This window comes from Phyllostomus discolor, chromosome X, assembly GCF_004126475.2.
Source record: "Phyllostomus discolor isolate MPI-MPIP mPhyDis1 chromosome X, mPhyDis1.pri.v3, whole genome shotgun sequence".
NCBI classification, from domain to species: Eukaryota; Metazoa; Chordata; class Mammalia; order Chiroptera; family Phyllostomidae; genus Phyllostomus; species Phyllostomus discolor.
This window is the reverse complement of record NC_050198.1, coordinates 61,812,756-61,825,770: the sequence shown is the minus strand read 5'-3', so window position 1 is coordinate 61,825,770 and position 13,015 is coordinate 61,812,756. Positions and strand designations below refer to the sequence as shown.

The window sequence follows — 13,015 nt, the reverse complement described above, 5'->3', positions numbered from 1 at the left end:
CATAAAAACAGGCACATAGACCAATGGAACAGAACAGAGAGCCCAGAAATAACCCAAGCCTCTACGGTCAATTATTTGACAAAGGAAGCAGCAACATAAAATGGAATAAAATAGCCTCTTCAACAAATGGTGTTGGGAGAACTGGACCTCTACGTGCAAAAAAATGAAACTCGAGCACCAACTTACACGTTATACAAAATAGATTCAAGGTGGATAAAGACTTAAATATAAAGCGTGACACCATTAAAGTCCTAGAAGAGAAAGTAGGTAGGAAAATCTCAGATGTTTCACGCAGAAACTTTTTCACTGACTTGTCTCCTAGAGCAAGGGACATAAAGGAAAGAATAAACAAATGGGACCTCATCAAAATTAAAAGCTTTTGCACAGCTAAGGAAAACAGTATCAAAATAAAAAGAGAACCAACTGTATGGGAAAACATATTTGCCAATGATACCTCAGACAAGTTTTAATCTCCAAATATATAAAGAACTACACGACTCCACTCTAAGAAGACAATTGACCCAATTAAAAATGGGCAAAGGACTTGAACAGACACTTCTCCAAGGAGGACATACAGAAAATCCAAAGATACATGAAGCGATGCTCAATATCGCTAGCCATCAGAGAGATGGAGATTAAAACCACAATGAGATACCACTTCACACCAGTCAGAATGGCCATCATAAACAAAGCAACAAACAACAAGTGTTAGAGAGGATTTGGGAGAAAGGGGGTCCCTAGTTCACTTGTTGGTGGGAGTGCAGACTGGTACAACCATTATGGAAAACAGTTTGGAACTTCCTCAGAAAAACTAAAAATGGATCTGCCTTTTGACCAGCAATTCCCATTGCTGGGACTCTATCCTAAGAACACTAAAACACCAATACAAAGAACCTTGCACCCCGATGTTCGTAGCAGCACAATTTACACTAGCTAGGTGCTGGAAGCAACCTAGATGCCCATCAGTAAATGAATGGATCAAAAAACTATGGCTACATTTACACAATGGAAGTCTATGCAGCAGAAAAAGAAGTAGCTCATACCCTTTGCAACAGCATGGATGGAGCTGGAAAGCATTATGCTAAGTGAAACAAGCCAGGCAGTGAAACACAAATACCACATGATATCACCTTTAAGAGGAATCTAAACAACAAAACAAAACAAACTAAAAACTAGCAAAATATAACCAAAGACACTGAAATAGGGGGATAATCTGACAGTGGCCAGAGGGGAGAGAAGAGGGAATTTCAGGGGGGAATGGGTAGGGATTACAGGAACAAATTTGGAGGACACATGGACAAAAACTAGGGGTGGGGGGTAATGGGGGGAAGGGGGGAGGGTTGGGTGGAGGGGCTGGAACGGGAGTAGGGGAGAGAAAACTGTACTTGAACAATGATTGAAAAAAAAAAAAGAAAAAAAAAAATGTACTCAAATAATCAACCCCCCTTTATACCTCACATAAGTGGAAAAAGAACAAAATAAGTCTAAATTTAGCAAAAGAAAGGAAGTAACAAAGATGGAGTGTAAATAACTAAAATAGGGCCAGAAAAAGTTTGAAGGATCAATAAACTAAGAGGCAGATTTTGGAAATGATAAAAAATCACAACCTTTAATTAGACTAACTCAGATTAAGAGGGAGGACTCAAAGAAATAAAATTATAAATGAAAGATATACATTACAAATGGTACCACTGAAATGCTAAGAATCATGACAGACTTCTGTGATAATTATAATTCTAACAAAATGGATGAACTAGAATGAATAATTCCTAAGCAAAGGAAACATCCCAAATGGGGGGCTGTGAAAAGGTGACAGGATTAATAAAAAAAAAAAAAAACTCAAAGACACAGAAAAGAGTATGGGGATCACTAGAGGAAAAGAGGGATAGAAAGATAGAAGAAAGAAAGGGGATTAAATGGTGACAGAAGTAGACTGGACTTTGAGTTGTGAAACATGCCATACACTATACACATGATTTATTTATAAAATTGTACATGGGAAAGCTATATAATTTTATCAGCCTATATTACTCCAATAACTTCAATAAAAATTAAAAATGAAAATCAGATAAATAATGAGTAGATGGGATTGAATCTATTATCAAACTATTCTTTTAGAGATATATGCTGACAGATTTTTTAAGATTTTATTTATTTATTTTCAGAGTTGGGAAGGGAGGGAGATAGAGAGAGAGAAAACATCAATGTGCAGTTGCTGGGGGTTATAGCCTGCAACCCAGGCATGTACCCTGGCTGGGAATCAAACCTGAGACACTGGTTGCAGCCTGCGCGCAATCCACTGAGCTATGCCAGCCAGGGCATATGCTGACATATTTTTGAATTAAATACGATTCTGTGATTTGCTTCAAAAAGCTTTAGTGCAGTATTTAGGGTAAGGATAAGAATATAGATAAAACAAGGTAGGCTCTGTGCTGATATTGTTAAATATCTGGGTAACAGGTAAATGGTGTTCCTGCATTACTCTCTCTACTATTGTATATCTTTGAATTTCCCCTATTTGAAAAATGTAAATGAGATGGGAAAAATATAACATTTTTCCACTACCAAAAAGCCTTTCATCAAAGTTCAGGACTAGATAGTTGTACTGGTGAATTCTACCAAATATTTAAGGAAGAATTAAAACTATCCCTTCTCAAGCACTTTGAAAAAATGAAAATGGAGGAAATAATCTTGAATTCATTTTAGAGAGCCAGCAATTCCTTGTGTCAAAAAAGAAGATTAAGGATACCACAAGATAACTACAGATTAATATCCCTAATAAATATAAATGTTAAAACTCTAAACGAAATATTAGCAATGCAAAATTTAACAGCACATTAAAAGGATTATTTGATAGAAAAAAGCTCAAATAAACAACCTAACCTTACATCTATAAGACTAGAGGAGAAACAAAGCTTAGAGAGAATAGATAGAAGGTTATAATCAAGAGCACAGCAGAATCAAATGACATAGAGAATAAAATATTTTCAAAGGATCAGTGAAACCAGAGCTGGTTCATTGAAAAGATAAACAAATTAGTAAACTTTTAAAATGCTGGTAATATACCCTAAGGATCCTGAATCACCATTTCAAAAGAACTTATGTGTCCCTATTGGAAGCAGCCTAAGTGCCCACCATTAGGTGAGTGGATAAAACAACAGTGGTACATCTACACAATGGAATACTATACAGGAGTAAGAAACAGGGAAATCCTACTTTTTTCAATAGCATGGAGATATTATCCTAAGTAAAATAACTCATTTGATTAAAGACAACTACCATATAATCTCTCTTTGCATTGCTCCAACTCTCTAACCTTATCAGTGCTCCTCCTTCTACACTCTCCAAAATCATTTTTCTTTAGTGTGTCATTTCTTATCTGCTTTCCTTTCTTATAGTAATCTTTATCTCTTTACACCCATATTAATACTGTTTCATTGCTGTTGATAGTGGGATTTCTAGGGGTTATTTTGTGGATGAATATTATTTCCTAGGCTTTGTGGCTTTCTTCTTGTAGCACCTGCACAATAGCATACACAATATTGTGGGCAGAGTGACCCTTAGTCAACCAGCTAGAGGAAGGACCCACTAAAGAATGACCAAACAACAATCAAAATACATTTACATTCAGAGAGCCAACAAAAATGGAATATTGGGCATCCCAACAACATCAAGTTCAGGAGATCAAGGAGACTGCACTGTTGAGGACCGCCCTGCCTGGTCTCAGGAAGCTGTAACCCCTCATGACTTAGGATGAGTAAGAGACCTCCAGACCAGGAGCCACTAAGGAGACAAAACTTATTTCCCTGTCATGAATGCTGCCTGTTCTGTACCTGACCTCCTAAGCTTGATCAGTTAGCCAATGATAGGTAAGATTTTCCATGGAGGGAAATGCCTAAGACAGGCATGATCACATGGAGGCTTCTGGGAAGAGACTCAGGGCTGTGGAAATGAAGGGGTGATGGACATCAACCCCTGCCCCCTCGGCTTTGTCAAAGCCTGAGTCCTTGTTCTTAGTTGTGAGTAATCCAAGTCTCCTGGCTGCCTTTGTCTTCTCTGTTAACTCAGGCCTGCAGAAATAGCAGGGACGGTGCAGCCCAGACCAGAAATGGCGGACCCCCAGGGTAATCAGGCCTGGGACATAGAATATGCAAGATCCTGTGAGATCTGTTTGCTGGAGGATGTTATTAGATTAGAATTTGAAGGCATAAACAGGAAACCAAAACTGCCCTTTGAACCCTATTACTCCTTTCAAATGTTAAAACTCCAGTCTCTGCCCAGAATCACAGTAGGGGTTGTGTCTGCATCTTTGTAAGTCACCTACTTCTTTTGATCTTTTCTGCCAGACTGTGGATCCACAAACTAAGTCTGTATTCTCAATAAAAATCTGCTTGGGAATGGAGACGAGGCACTCTCCACTAGAGAGAGTGGCCATTCTGTCCCTATTTCCCCACAGGACCTGGTTGTCTCTGTGTATGTTTTTCTCATGTTTCAATGAGCATCCACAGCAGAGATGGATACTGCTGGCCAGTATCCACCTCACTGCACCACTGAATTACCCAGGTCTCCTACCATAGAAGTTCACACCACTAAGACAATAGATCAATTTAAAAAGCAGAAACAAAGAGTCTCCCTTAAAATGGAGATAAAGAATAATAACTGGCATTCTAAAAGAAAGGAGGAATCCTCAAAAAGCATGCCAAAAGGAATAGAGGCAAGTAAATTATCAGACATCCAATTCAAAACAATGGTTATAAGGAACCTGAATGAGATCAGTGAGAATTACAAAGAACTCTAGAGAAGCTACAAGGATGTTACAGTGAACTAATTCAGCAAGAAAAAAGACATAGAAACTGTCAATAAGAACCTAGAATAAATTAATACAATTTCTAAACTGAAGAACACAGTAGAAGGAATCCAAATCAGGCTAGATGAAGCAGAAGATTGAATGAGTGAGCTGGAAGACAATGCAGGAAAAAAAATAGAGAAAAAGCAAGGAAAGGAAAAAAAATAGTCAAGTTGAGTGAAGAGGGGTTAAGGGAGTTGTAGGAAAACAAGAAACATAACACTATCTGTACAATGAGGATACCAGAAGTAGAAGAAGAGAATCAAGAGAGAGAAAACAAATTTGAAAAAAAGTAATGATGGAAAACTTTTCTAATTTCGTGAGAGAAAAATACACACTAGTCCAGGAAGCACAGGGGGTTCCACTCAAATGAACCCAAAGAGGTCCATTTCAAGGCACTCATAATTAAAATGGAAAAATTGAAAGGAGAAAAGGGAATCTGAAAGGGAGAAAGGGAGAAACAGGAAGTAACATACAAAGGAGCCAAAATAAGGCTTGCAGGTGACTTCTCAATAAAAACACTACAAGCTTGAAGAGAATTATTTAAAAAATTCTAAATAATAAAAACAAAGGCCTGCAACCAAGACTAATCTAGCCAGCAGGGCTCTCATTTGAAATGGAAGGCACACTAAGGAATTTTTCAGAGAAAAGAAGGCTAAAAGAATACTGTTGGGAACCACCCTGCCTGGCATCAGAAGCTGTAACCCCCGCTTAGGCTAAGGCTAAGGCTAAGGGAACGCCCTTGGAACCATAAGCCAGCAAGGAGACAAAAGCTTATCTCCCTGGCAGGAGTGCTGCTTCTGCTGCTTCATTCATAACTGAACCCCAAAGCTTGGTCAGTTAGCCAAAGATGGGTAAGTTTCCCCAAGGGGGGAACGACTGAAGACAGGCATGATCACGTGGGAAGCCCCCGAAAGAAGGACTTTGGGGGCTACAGCAAAAGGGGGTGATGGACCCTCGCTCCTCGGCTTTGACATAGCCTGAGTCCTCACCATCTGGAAGGAAATCTCCTTATCTCTTGGTTGCCTTACTTCCCTTGCTCCACCTAAGCCTGAAACAATGACAGGGTGGTGCAGCTCTTCGCTGAAAAGGGCGGATTCCCTGGGTGATCAGGCCTAAGAAAGAACATGTAAATTTCTGTGAAACCTTCTTTGTTTTTTTTGTTTGTTTGTTTTTTTTATTATTTAATATTGTGTTATTTTTTTATTTTAATCATTGTTCAAGTACAGTTTTCTCCCCCCTACTCCCATTCCAGCCCACCCACCCAACCCTCCCCCCTTCCCCCCATTACCCCCCACCCCTAGTTTTTGTCCATGTGTCCTCCAAATTTGTTCCTGTGAAACCTTCTTTGTTTAGAATGCTCTCAGTTGAATGAGAAGGGTCCAAGGAGGAAGTTAGTTTATTCCTCAAAGTTTTACAGTTCTTTGATCCTGACTCAAAATAGGCCCTCAGACTTCCTTGTTATCTGTTGTTTGATCCTTACTTCCTAGCAATGAGTAATGAGCTTTTACCTGAATTCTTATGCAAACCAAACCAATAAAAAGCCTCTCCAAAGGGGGAATGGCGTGCTTCCCACTAGAGGGGGTGGCCATCCCGTCCCTACTTCTCCATAGAAACTAGTCTGTCTCTGTGCATGTTTTTTTCTTGCGTTTCGACGAGCCATCTGCAGCATTCCGTGATCACTGTTGGCCGGTGACCCACGCATCAGAATACAGCTCCACCAAATCAGCATTGCAAGTTATGCTAAAGGAATTGTTTCAACAAGATGAAGACAAAGACTGAGAGAGGAACACAGATAAAAAGTGGGAAAATGGCAATGAATAATTACCTATCAATAATAACCTTAAATGTAATTGAATTAAATGCTCCAATCAAGAGACATAGTGTTACAGAACACAACAAGGGGGGGTGGTCTGGGACGATATGCTATTATTGAAAGAAGGCCCCGGGTCCGTTATGTCTGCCACCCTAGGAAAGACGTCTCTCAATGCCAGAGATTTGTGAAAAGGAAAGGAAATGTTTATCTAATGCTATACAAACTTCAAGTAGCGACCTAATGTCTTTATCAAAAATCCTGAAGTCCCTAAAAACACCCACAAACAAACACAGTCCTTCCTTCCTTCCCCCTTTGCCCAGTCCACAGTACCATATCTCAGGAAAGGAAATAGAGGTCCATGGCTCAGGCAGTCCTCTGGTTCTTCCCAGTTAGTCCTCCATCTCGACTGGGAGAGCTCCCTGGGTTCCCAGCACCCTCAGCTGAGTTGCCGGGATCTCTGCTAAAACCAGGTGGTGGTTCCCCCTTCTAAAGCTGCGGAGGGTGGGGGTCCCCACTCTGGCAAAGGCACGTGGTCCTCTCTCCCAGGGCCATGGGAGTCCCCACTCTGTCAAGGCCGCATGGTTCTCCCTCTCTCAGGGCTGCGGGAGTCTTCACTCTGCTAAAGCTGTGTGGCTCTCTCTCCAATGGCCGTGATCCTCTCTGCACCTCCACAGCCACATGGTTCTCTCCTCTCAGGGCTGCGCATGGTTCTCTCCTCAGGGCTGTGCAAGGTTCTCCTCCCTAAAGCAGCATGGTTCTCTTCCCTAAAGCAGCATGGTTCTCTCTTCTCAATGGCCGCCAAGTCTGGGTTTTAAATCCCTGCGGCCAATCTTCCTCTGCAGCCTCATTTCCGCCTCCTCCCACACTTGGCTTCACATGCCAGAACTCTTATCCTTCCAGCTTTACTGGGCTGCCATCATGAGTCTGGGCAGGCGTGGCCCCATGTCCTAGAGTCAATCATCTCCAAGCTCCTACCCAGGTGCTGTAACTCAGGGAACCTGCCCCCCAGTTAAGTCTTGGTGGGGAAGTTACTTCCATTCCCCTGGCCCAGAGCATGGCCACAGCTATTTAACATATCTAAGCAGCCAGCCAAAGGCTATGGATATGTTAAATGACCACACCAGAGCTTAGCTGCAAGGCTGTTGTTATGCTAAACAGCTCTCAATGGCCCTGCTCCATTTGTCCCTTCCCCCAACCCACACCCTGGGGGGCGGGGTGGAGACATCTTAAAATCTCCTGGACACCTTGAGTTCTGGACCCCATTTTAAATGCCCATTTGGGGTCCCCCCTCTTGGCTGCACCCTGTAACAATAGTACAGCTGAATGGATAAGAAAGCATGATTCTTACATCCATTTCCTACAAGAGGACCATGACAGAACAAAAGACATACACAGACTCAAAGTGAAGGTTGGAAAATAATATTCTGAGCAAAAGGAGAAAAAAAAACCCTGAGGTTTTAATCTTTATATCAGACAAAATAGACTTCAAAACAAAGGCCATAAAAAGGGACATAGAAGGACACTTCATAATACTCAAGGGAAGAATCCATCAAGAAGACATATATGTTGTAAATACATATGTCCCCATTAGTATAGGGCACCAAGCTACATAAGGAAAATCTTGGATGAAATCAAGAAAGATATAGACAGCAACACACTTATAGTGGAAAATTTTATCATTCCACTGTCAACAATTGATAAGTCTTCCAAAAAATCAACAAGGATATTGTGGAACTGACCAACACACTACATCAAATTGACTTAATTGACATACACAGAACATTTCACCCCAAAGAAGCAAAACATACATTCTTTTCAAATGCATGTGGAATATTGTCAAAGAGGAAACACATGATAGAACACAAAACAAGCCTCAATAAATTCAAGAGAATTGAAATCATATCAAGCATTTTGTCAGACCACAAGGGACTGAAACTAGGAAGCAACTTCAAGGGGGGAAAAGACTATAAAACAGTCAAATTCGTAGAGAATTAATAACATGTTATTAAACAATCAATGGGTTGATGAGATCAAGGACAAAATCACAGTTCCTGGACACCAATTAAAATGAACACACAAAAGCCCAATACCTATGGGACACAGCTAAAGGCAGTCCAGAGAGGGAAGTTCATAGTAATACAGGGCTACCTAAAAAAGATAGAAACATTTCCTTTTTTTATTTTATTTATTTTATTTTTTAATATTTTATTTATTTATTTTTAGAGAGGGAAGGGAGGGAGATGAGAGAGAGAGAGAGAGAGAGAGAGAAACATCAATGTGCGGTTGCTGGGGGTCATGGCCTGCAACCCAGGAATGTACCCTGGCTGGGAATCAAACCTGGGGCACTTTGGTTCCCAGCCCATGCTCAATCCACTGAGCTACGCCAGGCAGGGCTACATTTCCTTTTTTTAGAGACAGAAACATTTTCAAGTAAACAACCTAATACTATGTCTATAAGACCTGCATAAACAACAACAAACAAAGCCCACAGTGAATAAAAGAAAGGAAATCATCAAGATTAGAGCAGAAGTAAATGTCGTAGAGACAAGAACAATTCAAAAGATCAATAAATCCAAGAGTTGTTTCTTTAAAAAGATTTACAAAATTGATAAGCCTTTAACCAGACTCATCCAGAAAAAAAAAAAAAAAAAAGAGACAGGACTTTGGTTTCTGATTTCTTTTATTTAAGTCCTGTCTCTTTTAAGTGGTGAAATGACTACTGAAACCACTGAAATACAAAGGACTGTGAGAAATAACTATGAACAAATATATGCCAAGATATTTGAAAACATGGGTGAAATGGACACATTTCTAGAAACATATAATCTTCCCAAATTAAATCAAGAAGAAACTGAAAACCTGAACAGAATGATATCAGCTAGTGAAACTGAAGCAGTTAAAAAAAAAAAAGAAACAAAAACTCCTGGTACACAAAAGCCTTGGAATGGACAGATTCACAACAAAATTTTACAAATTATTTAAGGAAGAATTTTAATGCATTCTTCTCAAAATATCCAGGAAATCCAAGAATAATGAAGAGCTTCAAACACTTTTTTTGAGGATATCATCAGTCTAAACCCTAATCCAGATAAGAGTACAAGAAAGAAAACTACAGTCCAATATTGTTGATGAACATAGACGCTGAAATCCTCAACAAAACATTGGCAAACCACATCCAGCAATACACTTGAAAGATCATGCACTAAGATGAAGTGGGATTCATTTTAGGGATGCAAGTATGGTAAAATATTCACAAAGTAAAAATCATAATATATCACATAAACAAAAGGAAAGACAAAAATCACATGATCATATCAATAGATGCTGAAAAGCATTTGAAGTACAGCCTGACTCATGAAAAAAAAATCACAGCAAAGTGGGAGTAGAGAGAGCATGCTTCAACATGACAAAGGACATATATGAGAAATTCACAACCAAAAAAGTACTTAACTGGCAAAACTTAAAAGATTTCCCACTGAGATTAGGAAGAAGACAAGGGTGTCTGCTTTCACCACTTTTATTCAACATAGTTTTGAAAGTTCTAGCCACAGCAATCAGACAAGAAAAATAAATGAAAGACAACCAAATTGGAAAGGAGGAAGTAAAATTGTCATTGCCTTCAGGTGACATGAGTATCTACATTGAAAATCCTCTAGACTCCAGCGAAGCAACTACTCGACCTAATAAGTGAATTGGCCAAAACAGTGTGATAAAAAGTTGATATTCAGAAATCAAGGCATTATTGTACATCAACATTGAAATATTAAAAACAGAAATCAGTAAGAAAATCCCATTTGCTATAGCAACAAGAAAAATAATGTTCCTAGGAATAAACTTAATCAAGGAGGTAAAAGGCCTGTACTCAGAAAATTACACAACACTGAAGAAAGAAATTGAGGAAGATGCAAACAAATGGAAGCATGTACCATGTTCATGGATTGGAAGAACTAACGTCTTCGAAATGGCCATACTACTTAAGACAGTTAATATATCCAAGGCAATCCCTATTAGCATGACATACTTCACATATATAGAACATACATTTCAAAAATTTATATGGATCTACAAACAACCTAAAATAGCCTCGGTAATTATGAGGAGACAAGGTATTTGAATGACAATTAAAAAAAAGTGAAAAAAAAAAGAACAGTGTAGGAGAAACCACAATATCTGATATCAAACTAGTCAAAATAGTCTGGTACTGGCATAAGAACAGACTCATAGATCAATGGAACAAAACAGAGACCCCAGAAATGAACCCAAGTGTCTGTGGTCAACTAATATTCAACAAAGGGGGCAGAAATAGAAACCAGAATAAAAATAGCCTCTTCAACAAATGTTATTGGGAGATCTGGACAGCTACCTGCAAAAACATGAAACTTGACCACCAACTTACACCCAACATGAAAATAAACTCAAGATGGTTAAAGATTTAAATATTAGTCATGGCACCATAAAAGTCCTAGAGGAAAATCTCAAATATTTCACACAAAAATATTTTCACTGATATGTCCCCTAGAGTTAGGTATATAAAGGAAAAAATAAACAAATGGTACTTCATCAAATTAAAAATCTTCTGCATGGCTAAAGAAAACATCAACAATACGAAAAGGGAACCTACCATAGGGGAAAATATAGTTGCCAATGATATTTCAGATGAGAGTTTGATCTCCAAAATATATAAAGAACTCACATGACTCCACTCCAGGAATACAAACAATCCAATTAAAAAATGGGCAAAGGGCCTGAACAGACAGTTGTACAAGAATGAGATATGGAGGGCCCATAGAAACATGAAAAGATGCTCAGCATCTTTGAAGAGATGCATATTAAAACCACAATGAGATACCAGTTCACACTGGTCAGAAAGGCCATCATAACCAAATCAACACACATGTGCTGGCGAGGTTGTGGAGTAAAGGGGTTGGAATACTGACTGTAGTACACAGTGGGTTGGAATGCAGACTGGTGCAGCCACTGTGGAAAACATTATGAAAGTTCTTCAAAAAACTTAAGATGGAACTTTTGATCCAGCGATCCCACTGTTGGAATTATAATCTAAGATCCCAAATCACCAATTCAGAAGACCTCATGAACCCCTATGTTCATAGCAGTGTTATTTATAATAGCCAAATTCTGGAAACATTCTAAGTGACAATCAGTAAATGAGTGAATAAAAAAAAAACTATGATACATTCACACAATGGAATACTACACCACAGAAGGAAAGGAGGAACTCCTACACTTTTGACTGTGTGGATGGTACTGGAGAGTATTATGCTTATTGAAATATTCCAGGTAGTGAAAAACAAATACCATATTATCTCACCTATAAATGGAACCTAAGCAACGAAACAAACAAGTGAGCAAAATATAACAAGAAACATGGAAATAAAGAACAAACTGGCAGTGACCAGAGAGTAGGAGGAGGGCATTAATAGGCAAAAGAAAGGGAAGGGTCAAGTCAAGAAACATGTATAAAGAAACCATGGAGAAGAATAATGAGGGCAGTGAGGGTCAATATTGGGATGAGGTTGTCAAGACAGGGGAGAATAATATGGAAAAATGAGGACAATGGTAACAGAACAACAACAAAAAAATTTTTAAAGTATTTAACAGATGCAAATCATATGTGATTTGCCACAATAATATAATGAAACATAAAAATAATATGATGAATTTGCCCTGACTGTTGTAGTTCAGTGGACTGAGTCCTGGCTTGCCAACCAGAGGGTATCTAGTTTGACTCCTGGTCAAGACACATGCCTGGGTTGCAAGCCAGTAAGTCATTTTGAATGTAATGGCCACACTGTGCACAAGCTCGCTCAGTGGCCTCTGCCACATCCACTAACTAGAGCAATGAAGTTGTCATTGTTTACACATGCACATTGCAGTTCACTCTACTTGGACTCTATTCTCTCTCTCTTTCTCTCTCTCTCTCTCTCATTATATATATATATATATATATATATATATATATATGTATGTATGATTTTATATGTATATAAATCATATGTAATTCATATATAATGAGATTTATATGACTTTTATATAGAGAAAATCATATATATAGTTCACATATATGAAATAAAGTGAATATCTCAGAGATATCTTCACTCCCATATTATTGCAACATTATTCACAATAACCAAGAAATGAAAACTACCTAAGTGTCCATTGACAGATGATGTATAAATAAGATGTGGTTTAGAAATTCAGCCACAAGAAGAACAAAATTTCGCCTTTTGTGACAACTTGAATGACACCATATGGCATTATGCAATATCTAATAAGTCAGACAGAGACAGACAGTGTATATCTGTGTATATCATTATATGTGTATATAATGTACA

The 13,015-nt window shown here is 38.7% G+C and overlaps 1 long non-coding RNA gene across 1 annotated transcript; it reads left to right on the top strand.

Moving 5' to 3' along the window:
* The first annotated feature begins 393 nt into the window (after positions 1-393).
* On the top strand, positions 394-11,421 carry LOC118498493. Its single transcript, XR_004900976.1, has 3 exons — positions 394-463; positions 731-733; positions 11,326-11,421. It is a non-coding gene; the product is annotated as an uncharacterized LOC118498493 (long non-coding RNA).
* The last annotated feature ends 1,594 nt before the right edge of the window (positions 11,422-13,015 follow it).